The sequence below is a fragment of the Trichomycterus rosablanca genome, chromosome 1 (genome assembly GCF_030014385.1).
Source record: "Trichomycterus rosablanca isolate fTriRos1 chromosome 1, fTriRos1.hap1, whole genome shotgun sequence".
NCBI lineage: Eukaryota > Metazoa > Chordata > Actinopteri > Siluriformes > Trichomycteridae > Trichomycterus > Trichomycterus rosablanca.
In genome coordinates, this window is record NC_085988.1 from 25,758,013 (window position 1) to 25,780,523 (window position 22,511).

Below are 22,511 nucleotides of genomic sequence, written 5' to 3' on the forward strand. Positions count from 1 at the left end.
GTGACACTGACATGGTGGTGGTGTTTTTGTGTGTGTTATTCTGGTATGAGTGGATCAGACACAGCAGCGCTGCTGGAGTTTTTAAATACCGTGTCCACTCACTGTCCACTCTATTAGACCTACCTAGTTGGTCCACCTTGTAGATGTAAGGTCAGAGACGATCGCTCATCTATTGCTGCTGTTTGAGTTGGTCATCTTCTAGACCTTCATCAGTGGTCACAGGACGCTGCCCACGGGGCGCTGTTGGCTGGATATTTTTGGTTGGTGGACTATTCTCAGTCCAGCAGTGACAGTGAGGTGTTTAAAAACTCCATCAGCATCAGCACTGCTGTGTCTGATCCACTCATACCAGCACAATACACACTAACACACCACCACCATGTCAGTGTCACTGCAGTGCTGAGAATGACCCACCACCCAAATAATACCTGCTCTGCGGTCCTGTGGGGGTCCTGACTATTAAAAAACAGCATTAAATGGGGCTAACAAAGTATTAGATTTATAGATTACTTAATCGTTACCTGGGGAGGAGTGTGATGAAGGTTAAATGGCTTTCCGTGTGTGGGAAGTGTGGTTTATTTCAAGACAATGCTTGCATAGAGCGCATTTATTTATTCATTCATTGTCTGTTTTACCACAGCTTTATCCTGGTCTGTGTCTTGGTGGGTCTAATTTATTGAGAGTTAGGCAGGAAACACCCTGAACACGTTGCTTGTCCAACATAGGGCATAGACACACACACATTTACACACACTAACACTTAGGGACATTTTTTAGCTCCAATTGTCCTGACTGCATGTCGTTGGGCTTGTGGAAAGAAAACCGGAACACACACAGGAAACCCACGCAGACACATGGAGAACATGCAAACTCCACACATAAAGAACCCTGGCCCTTCCTGCGGTGAGGTGGCAACACTACACACTGAGCCACCATTCCTCCCACATAGAGCACAGCAGTGCAATAAATAGAAATTTTAAATAAATCATAAATATTATTAATATAAAAATTAATAAATCACAACTAGGGGCAATTCACAATAGTAAATCTACTTTGTTTTTGTGTGAAACCAGAGTGAAGGATTCCTTTCAGCTGCTCCCGTTAAGGTTCACCACAGCGGAACATTAATCAGCAAATTTGGTTGGCACAGCTTTTACACCTGATACCCAACCCTCCTATTTATCTGGGCTTGGGACCAGCCCTGATGGTGAACTGATATGTGTCTCCCCAAAGGCTAGGTAACACCATGTGCCTTTTGTATTTGTGAGGCCCAGCCCGCCAGCAGAGTGGCTCTTTCTTTTACACCACGCAAGCTTACTGGGAGAACCCAAATGAAAATACTCAGTACTTGGATGAAATTCATGCAGAGAACTCAACACAGGCAAACTCAACACAGGCAGTAATCAATAGTAGGTGTCCAAACCAGGTTTCCAGGACTTTAAAGCTGCACAACATTTATACTACCTACTGTATGCCTGTGTCACTCATAGATGCACTAGTAATTCATTACAAACACCTAATGTTTTAGGTTAACCAGCTTTTCACTTATTTGGTTCTGTTTGTTCAACTCCGTCCTGAATGTACAGGTTTAAACCGCACACAAATCTCACTTCAACACCCTGTAAACACTCAAATCTAACCATTTAAAATTTTTCTAATTTGGTCTCCCTTAGGAGGAACAGGTGTGTTTGCCTTAGGGTCTAAAATGTATCCGGTATAGCTGATTGTTCATTTGTACATTAGTACTTGGATATTTTGCAACAAAGGTGCTTAAGCTTTAAACTGGAGCCATATAAAGTCTGGGGCATAATGTAGATTAATGGTGTTGGTTTTTTTTTTTTGAAGTCTGGGCAGATACAGTATATGGGGTCTGAATGATTTAAATAGCAGGGCAGAGTAAATGTTGTTTAAATCTATTCTTTTTAATCCATAATTCTATTTAGATAGAGAATTATTTGTACTGCATTTTCTATGCAATACTTGAACCTTTTATCCTGGATCATCAAACAGGTTTCATCAATCTGGTCAATGAGCAAGTTTTTCTGGCCCAATCCCAATTTTGCAGCCTAAAATACACATATAACAAATAACAACAAAACAACACAAATATTCATGTTAATATCTATTTAAATGTACTTAAATCTACTTACAATGTGGGTCAATAGTCTACACACCCTTTTACAGACATGTTTGTCATGGCAGTCTTTGTATTATAATAAATGTTGTAATTGTGTTTAAAAACTCCAGCAGCACTGCTGTGTCTCATCCACTCATACCAGCACAACACACACTAACACACCAGTGTCACTGCAGTGCTGAGAATGATCCACCACCCAAATAATACCTACCCTGTAGTGGTCTTGGGAGGGCTAACAAAGCATGCAGAGAAACAAATGGACTACAGTCAGTAATTGTAGAATTACAAAGTGCTTTTATATGGTAAGTGGAGCTGATAAAATGGACAGTGAGTGTAGAAACAAGGTGGTCATAATGTTATGCCTGATCGGTGTATATTTATACAAAAAATAGAAATGTTTTAAAATGTAAAAAGTGTAAACAAATTAGAAAACTAAAACTTTAAATTAAAAAAATTAACTTAAAATATAATTTAAATAATAGAAGCAATTTAAAGTGAACCAAGTAATTTAAATACAATTTCAATTGTCATGTTTGCACTTGTAGCAAATCTCTCTTTTTATCTTTGTTTTCTTTCTTATAACTTTAAGAAATACTAAAGGGAACCAGCTTCAGTTTATGTTGGCAATAAACCAGCTGTACAGTGTATCACAAAAGTGAGTACACCCCTCACATTTCTGCAGATATTTAAGTATATCTTTTCATGGGACAACACTTTTCATTTGACACAATGAAAAGTAGTCTGTGTGCAGCTTATATAACAGTGTAAATTTATTCTTCCCTCAAAATAACTCAATATACAGCCATTAATGTCTAAACCACTGGCAACAAAAGTGAGTACACCCCTAAGAGACTACACCCCTAAATGTCCAAATTGAGCACTGCTTGTCATTTTCCCTCCAAAATGTCATGTGACTTGTTAGTGTTACTAGGTCTCAGGTGTGCATAGGGAGCAGGTGTGTTCAATTTAGTAGTACAGCTCTCACACTCTCTCATACTGGTCACTGAAAGTTCCAACATGGCACCTCATGGCAAAGAACTCTCTGAGGATCTTAAAAGACGAATTGTTGCACTACATGAAGATGGCCAAGGCTACAAGAAGATTGCCAACACCCTGAAACTGAGCTGCAGCACGTGCACGTGCTCAGCGTCACATCCAACTGCTGTCTTTAAAAGATAGGCGCAGGAGTGCTGTCAGCATTGCTGCAGAGATTGAAAAGGTGGGGGGTCAGTCTGTCAGTGCTCAGACCATACGCCGCACACTACATCAAATTGGTCTGCATGGCTGTCACCCCAGAAGGAAGCCTCTTCTGAAGTCTCTACACAAGAAAGCCCGCAAACAGTTTGCTGAAGACATGTCAACAAAGGACATGGATTACTGGAACCATGTCCTATGGTCTGATGAGACCAAGATTAATTTGTTTGGTTTAGATGGTCTCAAGCATGTGTAGCGGCAATCAGGTGAGGAGTACAAAGATAAGTGTGTCATGCCTACAGTCAAGCATGGTGGTGGGAATGCCATGGTCTGGGGCTGCATGAGTGCAGCAGGTGTTGGGGAGTTACATTTCATTGAGGGACACATGAACTCCAATATGTACTGTGAAATACTGAAGCAGAGCATGATCCCCTCCCTCCGGAAACTGGGTCGCAGGGCAGTGTTCCAGCATGATAATGACCCCAAACACACCTCTAAGACGACCACTGCTTTATTGAAGAGGCTGAGGGTAAAGGTGATGGACTGGCCAAGCATGTCTCCAGACCTAAACCCAATAGAACATCTTTGGGGCATCCTCAAGCGGAAGGTGGAGGAGCGCAAAGTCTCGAATATCCGCCAGCTCCGTGATGCCGTCATGGAGGAGTGGAAAAGCATTCCAGTGGCAACCTGTGAAACTCTGGTAAACTCCATGCCCAGGAGAGTTAAGGCAGTTCTGGGAAATAATGGTGGCCACACAAAATATTGACACTTCAGGAACTTTCACTAAGGGGTGTACTCACTTTTGTTGCCGGTGGTTTAGACATTAATGACTGTATATTGAGTTATTTTGAGGGAAGAATAAATTTACACTGTTATATAAGCTGCACACAGACTACTTTTCATTGTGTCAAAGTGTCATTTTGTCAGTGTTGTCCCATGAAAAGATATACTTAAATATCTGCAGAAATGTGAGGGGTGTACTCACTTTTGTGATACACTGTAATATAAAGGCTATTTATATTGAGACTTAAATTGTGATTGTGCAGGTATGTAGATTATACTGGGGAAATGTACAGTAAATTAAAAGGGTAAATAAAAAGTTTTTATTGGATGTGTTGAGGGGTGGTAGAGTTTGTGTATGGTAAATGGTTGGATCAATTGGGCATGTAATGGCAGAAATGTTGGTAGACTGTACGTGTGTATTGGTGTACATGTTTACTAATTCTGGCTTGAGGGTGGTAGTTTTTGGCCTTGGTAGATAGATGTGTTGGCACTGCTGGTGTGTGTCTGGTTGTAGTGGGTCGGGAAATTTGCTAGTAGTAGTTGGTATTGACATAGAGAGAGAGATAGAAAGAAAAAGTGTGCGTGTGTGTGTGTGGGTTGGGGGGGGGTTGGTTCAGACAGCTCACCTACGGTGGGGTGTGTGGGGCGGCCATGGTTGTCAGTGCAGTAAAAGAGCTCTATTCATGAGGAAAAAAAGAGAAAATGGGCTGTTTTCCAATCAAAACATTTCAAACTGTTCAGACGAGGCAAAACTAGTCTGGTCTCACTTCATTAATATAGCTTAAAAGAGAATTCACACATACTCAGCACAATCACAAACCCCTGTAAATGTGTTTACATGAAAGTTTATAATTATTACAATGTTTAACTGGTGTGTTTTGTGTAAGTAGTTCGATAACATCAATACATTTAATTATTGAAACCATTTAGATCAAGTATGACAGGATTATGCTTATGCCTAATCAGACTGACCTGCTATGCAGTGTTTATGTTGATAGGACCTTCCTAGATCTGGTTACATTCAGTTTCCCTACATTCTAATAAACAGCACATTTCCCAAAATACTCTAGATATGTTTTACAACCTCATATCCTGTTGTCAGACTAAACGTATGTGTGTGTGTGTGTGTGTGTGTGTGTGTGTGTGTGTGTGTGCAGATAAATAGTTTCCTCCACAAATATTGGCACCCCTGGCAAACAAAGAAGACTGCAAAAACAGACAGGCATTTCCTTTTAATCTTAAATAATAAGAAAAAGCTGCCCTTTATTAGAAGTCTGATTATTGAAAGCTGAGGCAGTGGTAAAGAAAAACCCAAAATATTACAAGGAAGAAACTTTGAGAGGAATCGTCAACAGGAACCCACCCCCCTTGGGTTGCCTAGAGGATCATTTTAAATAAATTAAAAAATAAAGTTACTTATAATAAATATTAACTAAAAAGCATAAATAATTTAATTTGAGTTCATTACCTTTCAGTTTTGTAATTGGTAGAGTTGGTGAGTTCTGGCCATTGGACTGTGGACACACAGTTGTATATCAGCCCAGTGTACAGCGGTGTGATTTGTAAATTGAATCTGAAGCTCATTTGTAATTTGATGCCATGTTTCTGAATATTTTTTTCTTAATGGTAGCATGTACAGTGAACACATTAAATGTCCCAATACTGACCCTTGTGGAATACCATGCTCTCTAAACCAAGAGAGTGCCAGTTCTTTAAAACCTACTGTATTTTCTAGTCTATCCAGTGAAATATTATGATCTATAGTTTTAAAGGCTGCACTAAAATCTAATATAACAAGCAAAGAGGTGCATGCATTGTCAGAGGACATTAACAGATAATTAGCTGTGCTCTGGACATTGTGAGTGCAGACACAGCAGATTCCTATTATATCAAGCATGAGCAGCATTGTTGGCATGGCAGCCTCAAACCTGTAGCCTTCAGCCTCAGGTGAGTAAAAAGTTCACATCTGAACCACCTCAAGGTAAAAAACAGATGTAAGTACATTGTGATAGGAACAGGAGAATAGCTTGAGACTCTGGCATACCTAATTATTACAGCATAACTAAAAGGGAGAACTAATGCCTAGTTCACACTACACGGTTTTTGTCCTGATTTTTGCTCGCCGACTGGTCGGCGCTAGATTTGCTGGCTCGGTGCTAGATTTGCAGGCTGCTGTTTGCTCGGTGATCGAAACTCGGCTCTCAATCGCTATGTGTGAACTACTCAACAACTCGATCCGAGCAGCTCGACTGAAGAGATATACAGTATCTAGCATGTCAAATATCTGGATCTGAGTCGCCCAAGTGGCAATGAGTGCTATGTCGAACAGCCAATGAGAACGCAAGATATGGTGTGAGGGGAAGCACAGGGGAGGAGATGTAAAAAGGTGGGACAGGGACATAACATAGTTTATATCAGAATACATCGGCACACACACAAGTTTTATACAGTATTTCTGACCTTATCGTTCTCTACAAAACATAACACCAATGTTGCATTGCAATAAATATTTATTAACTTCCAACTCACTATAGAACAATCCCTGCTGTTCATGTAGCCAAATCCACTCAGATTCATTTATTTTTCCTCTTTGATTTTACGCTGCACATCAGCACACAAACTTTGATCGCTCGCTACTTGTTGACTTGCATTTTTGGACGTGGTATCATTAAACCTTTCGTCACTTCTCGCATTTGTTTTTGTGACAAAACGTAGTTTGGGAGACCACAGAAGCTCGCCTGCAATTCCAGTTAGTGATATATGGTGTAGTGTGAAACCCCCTGTCGCCGATCAGTTGTGTAGTGTGAAATACACATCGACTTCAAAGACTCCCGATTACAAGAGATCCAGTTGTGTAGTGTGAACTGTACAGCGACCTGACCACTTGGAAAGTCGTGTTGTGTGAACTTGGCATAAGCAGTACCACAGCCATGAGGACTCTCAGTGGACACCAGCATTCACCTTCCCCATCATCAACAAACCTGAGTGATCATATGAAAGAGGCAGAATGACAGGGACCCAACATTTTTGATCACCACAGATTTTTATGATCGTGAACCCCCAAGATCTATGCCTTTGTCTTTAGTTGGAGCAGACAGTCCCGGTCCTAGAGGGCCAAACCAGGCACAGCCAGATGACCCTACATCAAGCATGACAAAACATGAACACAACAGACATCCCAGACTCCTAAGTCTAGAGCCACACATCCCTGGTTTGAAAAGACTAATAAAAAAAAGTAAATAAGTATGTTTTTAATCTGAACTTGAAATCTGAAACTGTGTCTGAATCATAAACAGAGGCGAGGAGATTATTCCAAAGTTGTGACGCTATGAGAATGTTCTTCCCCCCGTTGTGATTTTTCAAATTCTAGGAACCAGAGCGGTAGAGAGAACAGAGTGGCGACACTCCCATAGGGAACCGTTGGAAAGGGGGCGGGACATATTTTCTGTGCAGCTTCCGGGTTGTGGAGCTCTGTATAGTTCCAAACAACCCATAGAGCCTCATTCATTTCCACTACTTATCCAGCATTTTTAGCTGTTTGTTGCTTTGTTTTAAAAAAAATAATGAATTTAATGTCATTAATATACTTAATACTGTTATTGTTTAGCATTTGCTCAGCACTAAATGTTACATGTTTATCTTAATTAATAGATATAACTGAATTTAGCTTAGTCAGCTAAGCTAAATTATTGACACGAGTCTTTTCACCTAAAATTGATTAATTAAAAGTTGATTAATCAAGAGTCTTGTTACAGAAATGATAATAAAACATCAGAGCCATAATAAATCATTATACTTTTACTTTCATACTTAAGTACATTTGAAGGTAAATTTAGTTTAGTACTTTAGTGGAGGTATTTTTACTTTTACTGGAGTAATATTTTACCTTGGATATCTCTACTTCAACTCAGCTACATGGTTTGTGTACCTTGTCCACCACATACATTAGACAAAATGAACTAGTGCATATTAATTATGAATTAATTCATGTATTACATGTAGAAATAAATTATTACTTACTCATGAAATAGATGAATGAATGCTATGTCATGTACATGCACTATAATGTTAAAGGTGCGGTAGTGTGTTTATGAACCTGTTCATTTAGTGCAGGTAAACCTTATGAATCCAGCCACATGGCTTAGTGTTTAACCAAAATGATTATTATTATGAATCCTCAGGAAAGTGAAGGGAGATTAGTTTATGTAAAAAACAAAACATAAAAAACTGTTTAAACTACTTAATGATATCGCATTATGTAATGTATGCTAATATAATGTACTGTGTGTTAACAAGAACGACCTATTAAGTCATTATAAACATCAATCTTCCACTTCATATACCAAATTGACATTAAAGCAGATGCAGTAAATGTAAAGGCAGGTGAAAATACCCAGAAATTGTACAAATGTTTATTATTTACTGTTTAATATTTCATTTACTGCTGCCTGTCCCATATGAGAACATGACAGTGCTGGGTTTGTTTGGAACTATCGGAGGGTTACATGAACCACGTGACCGCGTGGCGGCGAGATCAAGGAGTGTCGCAACTCTCTCTATCTACGGCTCTGCTAGGAACCATAAGCAGCCCTGCACCTTGTAAACAAAGTAAGCCTGCTGAGTTGTAGTGCTCAGTAAGTTCACTCAGATGCTGTGAAAACAGGCCATGTAGCAGTTTATAAATTAGTAAATGTATTTTGTAATTAATGCAGAATTTAATTGGCATCCAGTGCAGAGATGACTAGAGAATAAGACTAATATGATCAAAGTTTCTGGTTCTAGTTAGCACACAGGCTGCTGCATTTGAATTAACTGAAGCTAGTTTATGTGCCAGAGCTTGTTGGATCTACCAGAGCATTTAGTGAGAAGAGCATTGCAATAATGTAACCTTGAAGTTAACATGGATCAGTTTTTCAGCATCATTAACAGAGAGTAATTTTATGCAGATGAAAGAAAACAACTCTAGTAATAATACTAATGTATACATCAATAGGGGTCTGAATCTACTGTGACTTTTTTACAAGTATGCTGGGAATCACAAAGACAGTATTAAGGTTTGGCAACAGGTTGGACAATGCTTACAGGCTTGGATCTGACAAGTAATACCTCTGTTTTATCTGAATTAAGTAGAAGAAAGTTACATGACATCCAGTCTCATGACATCCAGTGATAGCTCAGTGGTTAAGGTACTGGACTAGTAAACAGAAGGTTGCTGGTTCAAGCCTCGTTGCCACTGTTGGGTCCCTGAGCAAGGCCCTTAACCCTCAATCGTTTATGGTGTTCAGCTCATTGTGTAAGTCGCTTTGGATAAAAGTGTCTGTTACTCATTGTGATGATGTATTTGGCTGATATACAACTGTGCGTGGCCTGCATAACAGTGGACACACAGCTGTATATCAGCCCAGTGTATGATGCCATGTTTATGAATATTTTTTTCTAAATGGTAGCATGTACATTGAAAATATTAGTGGTCCCAATATTGACCCCTGTGGAACACCATGCTCTCTAAACCAAGAGAGTGCCAGTTCTATAACACCTACAGTATTGTCTAGTCTATTAAGTAAAATATTATGATCTATAGTATTGAAGGCTGCACTAAAATCTAATATAACAAGCAAAGAGGCACATACATTATCAAAGGACATTAACAGATAATTAACTGCGGGAATTAACGCAGTTTCAGTACTTTTTTTGGCCTTGTGTGGCTTAAGATGTGTAAAGACAAAGACATGCTTTATATCTTAAAAGGTTCAGACAGTAAGTAGAAGTAAAAGTTAATCACGGTGAAGGTGGAGTAGCTCCTTTTTTTCTTAAACAGAACCTGAGGTATTAATGGTTAAGTTATTAAAAACCTTGGTGTTCTGTTTGACTCCACCCTTACTTTTGAACCCCACTTTAAACGCCTTAGTAAGGCTGCATTTTTCCATCTTTGCAATATTGCACACCTCCGCCCTCTTCTCTCTGACACTGATGCTCAAATGCTGGTCAGTGCCTTTATCTTTTTACATCTTGACTACTGTAATTCTCTCTTTTATGGTCTCCCTGCCACATTGCTTAACTGCCTTCAGTACATCCAAAACTCAGCAGCGAGAGTTCTCACGCTAACCAAGCACAATGCTCACATCACACCTGTCCTACGCACACTGCACTGGCTATCAGTTATCTGCCGGATTCAATATAAAATCCTTCTGCTTACATATAAAGCTTTAAACGATCTTGCCCCTTTCTACCTCAGTGAGCTACTCCATGTGTACTCTACCTCTCGTACCCTCAGATCCTCTGACTCTGGACTTCTTACTGTTCCAAGATTTAAACTGTCCACTGTAAGTGGCAGATCTTTCAGTGCTGCTGCTCCAAAACTCCGAAATCTCTCCGTGGTTGTTCTACTCTCTCTTCTTTCAAAACTAATTTAAAAACTTTCCTCTTTAATTCTTACTACTCTTCCTATGTTTTTTTAATGTGTTTGTAAAGCGGCCTTGGGTCTGTGAAAGGCGCTATATAAATTGAAATTCTTATTATTATGTATAATTTTATGTGTAATTATATAAACCTTAATCGATTATATAAAATCCTAACAAAACCCTGCACTCACTCTTCAAATGTCTCTTTTGTTGCTTGGTTGTGTTACTGTTACCTTTATAGCTTCTCACCACTTCCTGTGGTTAACTAGCTGAATTTAGTTTCACTCTGGTCGTTGATTTGGCAAAATTGTATACATAAGCACATGTACATATATATAAGAAAAAAAAACCTCAATAATTAAACATTTCCAGATCCCTCTATTTCTGCAGTAGTTACATTCACATAGCTGTTACTACAGTAATTAGTACATGCACCATTAAACCACAAGTTTAACAGGGATTTAAATATGGGGTGTTTTTTGCTGGCTTTAATTAGACTGGGCTTACTGTTGGCAGCAGCATTCAATGCAGTTTTTGTAACATGCCAAGCCCAACATCTGCAACACTCTACTTCCAGCTTCATGGCTCTTTCTCTAATTATTTCTTTCAAATCCTCTCAGTTTTTCCAACTTTTAGCCCTGTTAACTCAGGAAATAGAGAGTTGACTTACAAAAGACCATGTGTTAACCAAATGTGTTAAAACCCTTAACAGTAAAGTGAGCTGCCAAAACATGTTTTATATGTCCAAAGCGCAAATTACGAGATTTGACAATCATGGTGTAACTTTAATTACCTTGTCAAAGAGAAAGACTGTAACTCCACATGAGAGATTTATTAAAAGAACTCTTTCACTCCCAAACCTTTTACACATAAATTGCTATTAAAACCTGAGAATTCTGTATTAACATGGCTAAGATCTTTCTTTAAAAAAGAAAATTCTATTTTTTTTTTTTAGGTTTTTAGCAACTCTTAACCAACTAGCACAATGTGATGGAGCAATCTTGTTCAAGCCCTCTTTACAAAATTCTTCATGTTCTCCCAGGATAGTAGGGTTGCAATGGTGTATTCTACGGAAACAGCTCTTGTAGCTGTTACTGAGAAGCTTCATGCAGCCAAAGCAGCTAAACTGTCATCTGTCCTTGTTCTTCTTGACCTCTCTGCAGCCTTCGACACAGTGAATCACGGCATTCTCTTGTCCACTCTCTCCAACAGGTTCAGCATGGCAATGGATGGCCTCCTACCTCGAAGGGCGCTCCTACCAAGTGTCATGGAGAGGATCCATAACTCCCCCATGCACTCTCTCAATCGGTGTTCCTCAGGGCTCTGTACTTGGCCCACTTCTTTTCTCTATCTACACCCGCTCTCTGGGTAAGGTCATAGCCTCCCATGGCTTCTCCTACCACTCCTATGCAGATGACACTCAGCTCGTTCTGTCATTTCCTCCTTCAGACACACAAGTCTCAGCTCGCGTCTCAGCATGTCTGCGAGATATCTCACAATGGATGTCAGCTCATCATCTGAAACTTAATCCCAGCAAGGCAGATATGTTGCTCATTCCCGGAGATCAATCTTTAACCCAGGACCTAGTCATTTCTCTTGATGACTCCCAGATCAGACCATCTGATAAGGTAAGAAGCCTTGGTGTTGTCCTGGATAACCAACTGACCTTCTCTCCTTATATAGCCCACATGACAAGATCGTGCCGGTTCCTTCTGTACAACATCAGGAAGATTCGACCATTTCTCTCCAGGGAAGCTACCCAGATTCTGGTCCAATCACTTGTAATCTCACGGTTGGACAACTGCAACTCCCTCCTGTCAGGAGGGAGTTGTCCACTATTAAATAATGTCCACTATTAAATAATAATGTCCACTATTAAACCCTTGCAGCTCATTTAAAATGCAGCTGCCCGTCTGGTTTATAACCAGCCCAAACACTGCCACATCACCACACTGCTGTGTTCTCTTCACTGGCTTCCTGTAGCTGCACGCATTCAGTTTAAAACACTGATGCTCGCCTACAAAGCCAAAAATGGACCAGCCCCAAGCTACCTTCGAGGCCTAATCAAACCCTGCTCTGTACCACGCAACCTCCGAGCCACTAGTCTCGCTCGACTTGAGCCTCCACCCAGGACTAAAGGAAGACAAGCATCAAGGCTCTTCTCTGTACTGGCACCCAAGTGGTGGAACGAACTTCCTCTGTCTGTCCGAACATCTGAGTCTCTCGCTGTCTTTAAAAAACTATTAAAAACCCACCTTTTTACTAAACACGCTGACTTGTACCTATTTACTAACATTTTTTTTCCATTTCCAAAAAAAAAAAAAAGAAAACAAGTCTAACAAGTTTCAGCAGATTTGTGTTCTTCGACTGTTGTTTACTAAAACTTGAAAAATTAAATGTTTACTATGGAAGCACTTCTGTAAGTCGCTCTGGATAAGAGCGTCTGCTAAATGCAGAAAATGTAAATGTGTATGGCAATTTTGAGGTTTTCCCACAGATAATTGACAGTCCTAAGATCAAGATTGGGTAATTCAAAAGCATCGTTTTAATGTAAACCTGTTCAATGTTGCTGTGTCAGTGTACTTTGGGTAAATGTGTGTTGCCACCACCAGGGGTGTTATGGCCTGACTGTAAGCTGTAAGTGTAAAAGGCTGTAGGTGAAGTAAAGCCTTTTAAACATTTAGTAATCATTTCTTAATCATACATTTGCATCCTTCAGTAATCAATATTCATTGTACTATATACACTGATCAGCCATAACGTTAAAACCACCTCCTTGTTTCTACACTCACTGTCAATTTTATCAGCTCCACTTACCATATAGAAGCACTTTGTAGTTCTACAATTACTGACTGTAGTCCATCTGTTTCTCTACATACTTTTTTAACCTGCTTTCACCCTGTTCTTCAATGGTCAAGACCCCCACAGGACCACCACAGAGCAGGTATTATTTGGCTGGTGGATGATTCTCAGCACTGCAGTGACAATGACATGGTGGTGGTGTGTTAGTGTGTGTTGTGCTAGTATGAGTGGATCAGACATAGCAGCGCTGCTGGAGTTTTTAAATACCGTGTCCACTCACTGTCCACTCTATCAGACACTCCTACCTAGTTGGTCCACCTTGTAGGTGTAAAGTCAGAGACGATCGCTCATCTGTTGCTGCTGTTTCAGTTGGTCATCTTCATCAGTGGTCACAGGACGCTGCCCACGGGGCACTGTTGGCTGGATATTTTTGGTTGGTGGACTATTCTCAGTCCAGCAGTGACAGTGAGGTGTTTAAAAACTCCATCAGTGCTGCTGTGTCTTATCCACTCATACCAGCACAACACACACTAACACACCACCACCATGTCAGTGTCACTGCAGTGCTGAGAATGAGCCACCACCCAAATAATACCTACTCTGTGGTGGTCCTGGGAGAGTCCTGACCATTGAAAAACAGCATGAAAGGGTGCTAACAAAGCATGCAGAGAAACAGATGGACTACAGTCAGTAATTGTAGAACTACAAAGTGCTCCTATATGGTAAGTGGAGCTGATAAAATGGACAGTGAGTGTAGAAACAAGGAGGTGGTTTTAATGTTATGGCTGATCGGTGTATAGTGTTTAATATGACAGTTACGTTTACAGCATTTACTAGCATGATAATAAAAATCAGTCAATTTTTTTAGCCATATTGTGGTTTTTTTTTTTTATATATATCTTTAATAAAACGTTTTCATATAAACTTGGTGAGAAAGGGATTTGTGTGTGCATTGCATTGCAAAGCTGTTTTATTTCATAGCCTGAACACAAAAATCCAAAATGACTGCATAAGAACTCACCTCCCGAGTCGATGCTTGGCAGAGAAATTTGTTGGCTACAATCACAGCTAATTTTTTTGGGGTAAGCTTTATACACCTGGATCCAGCAGTTCTGCTTTTTCTTCCTGGCAAATCTATGTCAGCAAGAATGGAAACAATTGGTAAACAACAATTTTCAATTACAGCTCAGGTTCTTAGTCAAAATTAGATCTGAGCTTTGATTTGTTCACGGTGTTCACATTCTTGATTTAATACAGTCTTGTGAACCTTTGACTGTTTATGCTCACAGTAATCTTGCACCTCAAGTAAACCTCCACCACAGTCTCAGGTTCCTTGCGGACTGAAGCAGATGTTACTATAGACTTGCCTTCAATCCTGACCAGTTTTCCAGTTTCTGCCATAAAACATTTCACAAAATGATGCTCCCACTGTCATTTATCACACTGCATTCTCTGTGTGAGTTTGTGTTGGTTTGATGCATTTTTGTGTCGGTTAGTTAAGTTTAGGAAAGTTTATGAAACCAGATAACAAGAGCATTGTCAGACTACAGAAGGCAACTGGTTAATTCAAAAATAACTTAAGGGTTTTATGCAAAGTGGAAAATAGATACTGTATGCTCTCAATACAGGCACTGGCTGGATTAATGACAGCAGCTATGTCAATGAGGTGCCATAACATTAAAAAGCCATAACATTAAAACCACCTCCTTGTTTCTACACACATTGTCCATGTTATCAGCTCCACTTATCAGATAGAAGCACTTTGTAGTTCTACAATTACTGACTGTAGTCCATCTGTTTGTCTGCATGCTTTGTTAGCCCCCTTTCATGCTGTTCTGGTGGTCAGGACTCTCCCAGGACCACTACAGAGTAGGTATTACTTGGGTGGTGGGTCATTCTCAGCACTGCAGTGACACTGACATGGTGGTGGTGTGTTACATTGTGTTGTGCTGGTATGAGTGGATAAGACACAGCAATGCTGATGGAGATAGGACAGTGGTAACCTAGAAGTTGGACTGTGGGTTACCAACTAGAAAGTTATTGGTTTGAATCCAAGCTCTGCCATGCAGCCATTGTTGGGCCATTGAGCAAGGCCCTTAACCCCTTCAGCTCCAAGGGTGCTGTACAATGGCTGCCTTGCACTCTGACCCCAGCTTCCAAACAATTATCTGCCCTAGATTATTCTATCCCGTGTCTTGTTTATTTAACTTAATCATTTTAATAACTATTTTTTGCCATTTGTAGTGCAGAATTACTGTTTATCTGCTTAATGTATTTATGTGGCATGTGCAAAAGTTTGCAAAAACTTTGCAGACAAATGCTAAATCTACATTTAAAAAAGGAAGGGCAGTGGTAGCTCAGCGGTTAAGGTGCTGGACTAGTTACAATAAGATTGCTGGTTCAAGCCCCACCATCACCAAATTGCCTCTGTTGGGCCCCTGAGCAAGGCCCTTAAACCTCAATTGCTTAAAATGTAAGTGTAAGTTGCTCTGGATAAAAGTGCTGCAAATGTAAAATAGAAGGCCTTTATTTGTCATAAGTACATATACAGCAGGGGCGGCTCATTCCTTAGGGCGATCGGGCGACGCACCACCAAAGGGCGAAAGGGAAGACATTTTTCTATCACATTCAATCAGTGTTAAACTAGCTAAGACTGTTCTGGACAGTCTGTCTTGCCTCTGAATATCATAGTCCAATCAGCGTTGAGTTGTGTTCCGCACAGTCTACATAAATAAAAGATTTTTTTGTCTCTAACCCTTGTGTTCTGTTAATATTAACTTTATTTCCTTTTGTTTTGGGGTCCCAGAGTCCCCAGTGTTATGTGGGTAAAATAAAATTACATTGAGTACACAATAAATCAAATAATTAGGCAAATTAACCAGAGAGAAAAAGGTGGGAGATTTTGTAAAGTGTATAAATTAGAGGGTGTTTGGAATGCAACATTAATATAATTTCATTTCATTCATAAAATTAAGATAAGTCATGAGGTATTAAGCTTATTAAAAAGCTAATGATTTTTTGTGAGCTTTTAAAGAGGCTTTGGGGTCTCCAAACAGAACAAGAGGGTTAAGTATGGCCTGAATCACTTAGGAACTATTATTCTGATGTAAACAGGAGTAGGCTGCAATTCCTCCACTTATGTGGTACCTATGCATGGCTTCATGACTGTTATTTAAGACACATGGACTGGATTTAAAATGCTCCACTTTCTGCCAATTTTCATCTTCAGTTTATGTAATTAGCGTACAAATGTTGAATTTTTCAGTCTTTTGTTGATGCAGTATCAAATAATGTCCAGCTGCAATTTGTTTCTTTGGTTACTTCTTAATATGCCAAACCTAATGTATTTTAAGCACTGGCCTTTTAGATCTGTTTATCTTCTATTTTTGGTAAATACTGAAATAGTGGGTGGTGTGTCTCAGGTAAATGTGACCAAAAGAATGTTTCTGAAGAACCCAAAACAACTCTATGTAAATTTGGCTGTTCCTGTTCTGGAATTCAATGTTTACTTACTGTAATATTTACTCACTGTTGTAAAATATTTTCATGGCAGTCTTAAATCTGTGATGTTTATTTCATTAGTCTTGAACAACTATAATGTAGATAACAGAGTATAGATCATTATATTTATATTATAAAAATACATGCTTAGATCTACATACACTAGTGCAATATGTTTTCAAACTAAAATGAAACATTTTGACATACTGATAACAGTATACAGTATATTTCCAGTTTAAGGACACACAAAAAATTTAAAGCCTGAATATGTAAACTACACTGATGAGCAAAACATTAGGACTCATTAGGACTCATCAACAAATGTGAATGGTAATGCTCATTTCATAACAATTCCATCTACCATGCTGGCAGGACTAATACTTGTATTATAAGTCATATGAAGCCAACCATCAGCTATTTTTCCTGTGCAGGTAAATAGGTGGATAAACCCACTTGGATGAGTGTGCTACTCCCACTTCTGTGCTCTTTGGTCAACAAAAATTTGAACCCCCTTTCCAGACAGACTGGATTATAATGTTATGTGCAAAGGGTGCTAATGGTATCATTGGGATTATAGTATGTATTTATTTTAGATCAACATACCTGCTACTAGGTATTGCATGTTTTACTCTTTGGTTACATTAATGACAGGACAGGTAATTACAGGTTACATATGATTCATCAGTTCAAGTTCAATGACAAAGACCGTCCTGGGCAAATCTGTATCTCCAATTCACCCAACTTAAAAATCAGAGCACTCAAAAGAAACCCTCACCACTAGACCACTAGACCTGGGAATTAAATCCAGGATTTTCTAGCTGTATAGTGACAGCGCTACCCACTGTGCCACCCAGCCACCCACAGCTGGAGCAGTTGGAAATTTTGTATATATAATTTTTTCTATACCTTTACTCAGGGTACTTTTATAGTACTTTTCATCAATCAGCCATACAGTCTTTCATCACCAGAAAAAATTTTGCAAATCTCTTTTATGTACTTATTTACATTATTGTGTTAGAACCTTAAACCATGAGTTAAGTCCCCTTTGATGGTAATGCAATAGTTTTGCATTCCTAAAGGGTGTGGACTAATCTATCCCACGTCTGTCTGTGCCTTTTCTTTCTTCCACTCAGGAAAAACACAGCAGGTAAACAGTGTTAAATATTGTGACCGCTGCATTCCCTCCTGCACCTGAACTTAAAATCATCTCTGTTTAATCAAGCAGCTAAATTTACATTTCTGCTAAGACATTGCACAAATGCTTTTAACCAATGTGAGTTACAGTTTAGCCACAATCCACTCTAAATCTGGAGATGTTTGGGAAGCCAATACACTCTCACATTGCCTAATTAGGCAAATATTTGAAAAAATAATTCTTGGTAACTTTAAACATAATTCATGACACTGGACAGACTAATTTTCAATAACAATAGGTGTCTCAAAAATTTTGGGGTGAAACAGTGGTCTAGCAAGTAGTGATGGTGCTGCACAACTTCAGGGGCCCAGGTTTAAACCTGTCTCCTAATTACTATAGAAGATGTCATGTTCTTTGCATATCCACATTATTTTCTTTCAGACACCCACCTTTATAAAATATGAGTTGGTAAATTGGGCAGTTTTCCCCTTTTGTCTTTCAGTTCAGTCATTTCCAATTTCATGTGCTAATCGCAATCCAGACTGTCAGGTGCCTAATCCGAATATAGCCAGAAATATAGCCAGCTGCCTCTTATTTACCATTTCCCAATCCTCTGACACTTTCAACATCCCACTATAGATGCAGGATGGCTGCAGACTGTCAGATGCCCCCTCTAACATGTGCAATTATAGCCAGCTGCCTCTTATTTACCGGCCAGCAATGAGGGCTCACACAGACCTGTATCACATCCAGAGAGCCACACTAATTTCCGCACGAGTTTCCCAACCAACTAACCGGTGGAGGAGAAACCGACCTCACACCCACAGACATTCTTACCTCAGCAGTAGTGTGCTGGAAATTGGCCAGTCTTAATTTCATTTAGGAGTAATTGGGTTTCTAGTTAGCCAGTGTGGGGATTTACACAGTAATCTTATCATGATCTGAGTCACGATGGGTCTTACTTGGGTAGGTTTTTCAACCATTGCTGGCTTCCTGTAGCTGGTCACATTCAGTTTAAAACAATGATGTTTGCATACAAAGCCAAAAGTAAACCAGCCTCATCCTACCACAGAGAACTCATAAAACCCAGCTCTATACCAAGCAACCTTCAAACCAAAGTCTTGCTTGTTTTGATCGTCAACCTAAACCTCTGTCACCATCAACAAAGACAATTAACGACCCTCCTCTTTACTAAGTACTTAAGTTGAGAACTAACGTGCACTTATTTATCTTTTATCTGTCAAAAATCTTCTACCTATACCTTTGTTCTCACATGGTTTCAGCAGATTTGTATCCTGGACTGTTGTCTACCTGAACTAGAGTAGGGAAATGTTGACTGTGGAAGCACTTCTGTAAGTCACTCTGGATTAGAACGTCTGATAAATGCCGAAAATGTAAATTTAAATGTGATGGAACATAAATGTAAACATAAACACGCCTCTGTCATAACTTTTTTGGAGCATGTTGCAGACCACAAAGTATAAATGTGTTTATATATACAACATACAATGAAGCTGTTTGTTGGAAATCTTTTTTTTTCTACTTTTATCAGTAAAACAGTTTTTTTTTATGCATTTTACAAAATGTCCCAACATTTCTGGAAATATGGTTTGTATATTCATACACATTTCTTTACTCTCTGTTTATATTATACTGCAGTATACACTGATCAGCCATAACATTATAACCACCTTCTTGTTTCTACACTAACTGTCCATTTTATCAGTTCCACTTACCATATAGAAGCACTTTGTAGTCCTACAATTACTGACTGTAGTCCATCTGTTTCACTACATACTTTTTTGCCTACTTTTACCCTGTTCTTTAATGGTCAGGACCCTCACAGGACCACCACAGAGCAGGTATTATTTGGGTGGTGGATCATTCTCAGCACTGCAGTGACACCGACATGGTGGTGGTGTGTTAGTGTGTGTTGTGCTGGTATGAGTGGATCAGACACAGCAGCACTGCTGGAGTTTTTAAATACCGTGTCCACTCACTGTCCACTCTATCAGACACTCCTACCTAGTTGCTCTACCTTGTAGATGTAAAGTCAGAGACGATAGCTCATCTATTGCTGCTGTTTGAGTTGTTCATCTTCTAGACCTTTATCAGTGGTCACAGGACGCTGCTTACGGGGCACTGTTGGCTGGATATTTTTGGTTGGTTGCCTATTCTCAGTTCAGCAGTGACAGTGAGGTGTTTAAAAACTCCATCAGCGCTGCTGTGTCTTATCCACTCATACCAACACAACACACACTAACACATCACCACCATGTCAGTGTCACTGCAGTGCTGAGAATGATCCACCACTCAAATAATATCTGCTCTGTAGTGGTCCTGACCCTTGAAGAACAGGGTGAAAGCAGGCTAAAACAGTATGCAGAGAAACAGATGGACTACAGTCAGTAATTGTAGAACTACAAAGTGCTTCTTTATGGTAAGTGGAGCTGATAAAATAGACAGTGAGTGTAGAAACAAGGAGGTGGTTTTAATGTTATGGCTGATTGGTGTATGTGTGCACTCTTTTGTTTTTGTTATTATAAAGCTACCTTGTCTCTCTATGTTTGTCTTTCCGCCTGTCCGTCTGTCAATCTATCTATTCTAACATAGAACAAACATGCTAAATTTTAAAAGACAGTGATTAAAGCTGTAATGCAACCACACTACCTGTTGTGCCATCACGTTGCCCCACTACAAACTTGCTTCATAACTTTGGGATCCTATTGTTCAAGCATACTCAGGATTGATTAATCTCTCCAGGTCAGGTATGTGCCTTGGATAGGGTGCCAAACCACCACAAGGCTACACACTCACCCAATTGCTCAGTCACACCTTGGAGAAAGTAGCTGGCAGAAATTCATATAAACACAAGGGGAACATGTAAATTCCTTATAAACAGTGGCTGGATCTTAGTAATGAACTCTTGCTGTGTGAAATTTATTTTACCAGCAGCACCACCATACTTCAAAAGTAAATTTGTACATAGCAGGACATAGTGTATGTTTGTCATAATTTGTTTTGTAAAGCTTGTTTTCCAATAACTTTTTGTCCACTTTGGCCCACTTATTCCTCATTATTTATTATGATTGACTGCACCTGGCATTTTATAAGTGTCAATATATATACGGCTACTTTGACCCCACCAAATACAAAGTACACTTAACAGTGGTCTTTTTGCCAAGGTTTGCAAGACCACACTGTAACCTAATGCTAAGGGGAAATTATGGTTTGTCTGGATAGTCCAATGTGATCCAAGAACCACTGAAAACCAGGTCTGCTGTGAATTAGACGCTTTTGAAACACAGATGTCACTGTTCACAGTCAGCAAACTCTACATTGCCGTGGGCCCTTACCCCTCAATTTCTTGGGTTTTATCCAGTCACAACTGTAAGTCATTTGGGATAAAAAACATTTGCTAAATGCCAAAAATGTAAATGAATTATTTTTTTAAAATTGTCTAGTTTTTAGTTAATTATTGCTGCTCTTTGCTTTCTCAGATGTGTAATCACAGTAGTACATTACAGCACACCTTACCGTCTATCCTGTGGAGATCTTATTTGCTGAACATGATTTGGATTCATGGATAGACGTAGATCTAACTTTGTGCCTGCTCCCGGCCGTTTGGTTCTCACATACAATAAAAACAGTCACAGGCCAATAAAGAAGACTTTTGTGTGCCAGAACACGGCCTCTGTTGAAATGCTATGAGGACCTCTGCCCCTGCAAGCCTCGAAGGCCCAAAACGTGAGCGTTTAGGACAGGGCCTCCTGCTTGTGTTTGTCTAATCATGAAGAGAGTTTTGTGATTGAATCCATAACATGCTGACGTCTGACTAGAAAAAATACTGCTGGTTTTAAAGTTGTTACAAAGACCTAATAGAGGCTGTGTGTTTACTACATCTGACATGTTTAGGAAAATAAAGAAACCATGCTAAATGGAGCATAATTTGTTCCTGATTACCAAATATAATATAAAACTTACAATATATGCACAATATATGTTCAAACTGGCCATTTTATTAGGAACACCATGATGGTTCTGGATAACCTTTGCTCTCCAAAGTGCCTCAGTTCTCTATGACATGGAGTGTACAAGATGCCTGTGACATTCTTTGGGATTTTAGTCTTATATTTATCACAATGCATCACAAATGTACCTAAAGTTTGTCAGCTAAAAATTAATGCTGTGAACATTTCAAAGGTTCATTTAAAATAAACTGAACTCTGTATTGAGCAGCATGGTGGCTTGGTGGGTAGCACTGTCGCCTCACAGCAAGGAGATCCTGGGTTGGATTCCCAGGTGGAGCAGTCTGAGTTCTTTCCGTGTGGAGTTTGCATGTTCTCCCTGCATCTGTGTGGGTTTGCTTCAGGTGCTCTGGTTTCTCCTACAGTCCAAAGACATGCAGTCAGCAGTCAGGAGCTACTAAAATTGCCCGGTGTATGTGAATTGTACCCACCACAACACTGAATAGGATAGTGCGGTGGTAAAACAGATAATGAAGGATTATATTTATGAAACCAGTTTTACTTCGTTTTGTGTAACTGCAATGGTCATT

At 39.5% G+C, this 22,511-nt stretch overlaps 1 protein-coding gene across 1 annotated transcript in view; it reads right to left on the reverse strand.

Annotated features, from left to right (window-relative positions):
- Positions 1-22,511, reverse strand: part of adad1 (adenosine deaminase domain containing 1 (testis-specific)) — a 162,802-nt gene that overhangs the window by 51,368 nt on the left and 88,923 nt on the right. The gene's annotated exons all lie outside the window — the stretch shown is intronic.